This window comes from Charadrius vociferus, unplaced genomic scaffold (genome assembly GCF_000708025.1).
Source record: "Charadrius vociferus isolate BGI_N301 unplaced genomic scaffold, ASM70802v2 scaffold549, whole genome shotgun sequence".
NCBI classification, from domain to species: domain Eukaryota; kingdom Metazoa; phylum Chordata; class Aves; order Charadriiformes; family Charadriidae; genus Charadrius; species Charadrius vociferus.
The window spans coordinates 4,723,259-4,726,705 of NW_009650103.1; positions in this window are offsets into that span (position 1 = coordinate 4,723,259).

A 3,447-nucleotide genomic window follows, 5' to 3' on the forward strand; every position below is an offset into this window, starting at 1 on the left:
GATGGCGGAGGCTGCCGAGGCCCTCAGCCTGGGCGCACGGAGCCGCGCTCACCGCTGTCTTTGCCGTTAACGGGGAAGAGAAATACGATGTGGCACGTTTTCTGCCTAGGCCTGGGTTCGCGACCTGACTGCAATGATTATGGAAACGGCCCCCTCTTTATTAACTTCTACCATTCTTTACCTTATCCTCCCTCTCGCCACCCCGCCTCTCCCAGCTGGGGAGGCTGTAGGGGTTCGGGTGCCTTTGACAGGTAGCTGCATTTCTGCATCAGCAAAGGAATCATTTCGGATGAAATATTGCTGGATTTTACAGCAACTGTGTGTGCAGTGCTGGATATCCAAATTGCGAGTTTGACGGAACCATTGTGGATTTGTTCTGTTTTTAAACTTTTATCTCAGCAACTCCCTCTTCACCAAATTCTTGTTTTGTACCGAGAAATGCTTTGGGCAATAGGTGATGTGAAATGCCCTTGGGGATAGAAGCTGGATGACTGTTACGTGTTGTCATCACCCCAGATTTCTTGCCCGTTACTGGCTATAAAAATGTCAGTAACCAAAGGCTGCCCCAGATAAAACATTCAGGATTGAGACTGCAGGTTTTCAGAGTCTGGGTCTAATTGCCCACCACAGAATAGGACCTGTTTTTGTCAAAGTCTGAGTTGCACTTCTGTAATTTTAATAATCAGGCTCCAAGCTTGCTTGCTCAAGCTGTGTCTCGGCTAAGCAGTTCTAGTCTTCCAACCTGCAAAATGGATTCCTTAATATAAAAAATGGCTCGTTTTTGCAAGAGCTGTATAAATGCAATCCATAATTTTCAGCATCTTGTCTAAGGTAACGCACAGCAGCACCGTTGGACTAAAATGCTGGTACAAGTCAGTCTCCTAGCACGCGTAGCTCTCCCACCATTCCTGCCAGCACCAGAACCGCAGTGTTGGTAGCAGCTTTTGGAAATCATAGAAGATCATCCTGGGGTGGATCTTGCCATGGAAGTTGGCAGATGCGGTGGCTGCCCGGTGCATCTTCTCGCCTTGTGTGAACCCTGTTGTGTAACAGTTGTAACTTGCCTTGCTCACACTGTTGAGGGAGCGATTAAGAAGCATGACACCTGACTACAGATCATGTTCGTACAGAAAGAGATGCTTTGTTTTCAAATCAGATAAGTCGGTCTCTTTTAAGATGGTTTGATAAACTGGATCACAATTTATGTTAAATGAAAGAAACGATGAGTTGCTTAACTAGAAGCAAAGAGCATAATTCTGCAATTGTCCTGGGCTGCCAAAATAATACGGACAGTGTACACAAATATGATAGCCAGGTACTTTGCTACAGAAAAGATAAAAAACATTCATAGAAACTATACGGAGAGAATAAATATTTTGCTGTGTTCCAAAGGAGATTGTGATTGTTGTTTTATCTTGAAATATAGGTATAATACAGCATCAACATTCAATTGGCAATCCATGTCCCTCACAAACATTGGAAGATTTTATCACAAGGATGACTAGTTGGGCTAAGATCTACGTGTAAGAATGATACAGACAGCAGCACCGTGTTCTGGGTTCACCATGCTCAGTTGAGAAACTAGATCTACAAGTGATAAAACGCTAAAAGTGCTTAGCAATGGGAGGAATACATAGCTTGCCTGTATTGCTATTCACGGCTGTCACTGTTTTATTTGTGGAGGGAAGTAATACAAAGGGAAAATAACGATTCAAAACATTGAGAAGCTCATGCCCTGAGTCAGTTCTGCATTGGAATGAAATTGTGTTGTCCGTAACGTTGCACTGAAGGCACAGCTTTGCGAAGGTGGGAGGACGGGGGCTGTAGCTCTCCCTCCTCTGCTGCCAGCGCCGCTCCTGTCACATGATGCGACTGCACAGTCCTCCGCTCGCACTGCAGCTGCGCTCGCCCTGGCGCGTGCCAGTCAGATTTCGCCTCTTTTTGCATCACTTTTATTCTGGTTTAGCTCTGTTGGCTTTAAATGGAGTTGTTGATAAACTGCCACGGTTTAAATGGATAATGGCAATTCTTTTGGTCACCTGGACGCATTACTTTGTTGGCTTATTTTTTATTCTGCATGGTGTGCTTTGGGCAAGGAAGGAAGAGTTCTGGTGTGAAAGTCTATTCTGAGGTGATATTACTGCCTAAATAGCTAGAATTTAACTGTATTTTAAAGAAAAAAACCCAAACCTACCCCCCCAAAGCATGATATAGCTATCAGAGTCTTATCACAGAAATCTGTGTGTTGATGTCTTTTTTTCATAGAGCTTTTCATAGGGTTTTTTTCATAGAAATGTTCGGTTGGAGCAATCTCTGTAGAAGGAATACCCGGACCTGTACATGCAAGTTTTATATTAATTTTCTCCAATATTCTTGTATAAGGACATTCTGCAGGCTTGGCTTTTTGTAGCCGAGTTGCTCTCTCTAAGCACATAAGCTCTGTTCTGGATATGCAGTTTTTCAACAGGCTACAAACCGAGGTATGGAACAGCGTATGTGTTTCAGCAGAAGGAAGCAGTTTAAAGGAGTGGGCCAAATTGTGTGTGGGAGCTGGATGGAGGGTCAAATAGAGGTCTGTTTCTATAAAGTATGTAAGTTAGTTGCCAACACAAATATTACCTAGCAGTTTACATGTGCTGAGAGAGCGCAGCACAGCCCTGCAACAGGAGTAGAATAGAACAACCATCAATCGTTCCCTGAGGATGTCAGTCAAGAAAGGAAGTGTGCGATGCCAAAAAGCCTGGATGGAACAGCAGGTTTAGAGGACTCGTCGTTTGAAGTATTTTTAATTATTGCTATTATTATAATGGAACACAGACTAGACTCTGAATTTCTTAAATATAATTAAGGCAGAAGTCACCAGAGGGATTTCTCTGCTGTGTGGCAGAGGAACGGTCCAGGAGCAGTTCCTGCTCAGGAGGGTGAATTCCCAGAGTGATGACGCTCCCTGTGCAATTCCTGAGCTTGCTGGCAGCTTACCGCCAAACACCAGTTTGGAGGGAAGAAGTGAACTGAACTGATCAAAAAGCTTTCCCCAGCTTGTACTGCATTCTCTTGTCAGAGTAAGGTCCCAGTTGGAAAGCAGCCATTGACACCTTGGCTGAGAATGCTAACAAGATGCAGAGTGTGATGATAACTGCCCTCCAGATCGGACGCTGGCCTGCAACTGCCACTTGGGCCATCTTGTAAATAATTTGACTTGCTAGAAAGAAGTCTCTCCATCACATTAACATTAAGCTACATTGTATAGCAACCGTTCAGTTTTGAATTCATGAGTGTACATCAGAGTTAAAACATCAGTCGTTTTCTGACTAAAGAAAGAAAAAAAAAATCTAACTCAGATGCTTTTCAGGAACTTGGCCGCTCTAGATGCAAGAGGCATGTGCTTTTCCACCCTGCTTTAGGTGATGGCTTAGTTCAAGGGGGCCCAGATTTGGCTCAGTCAAC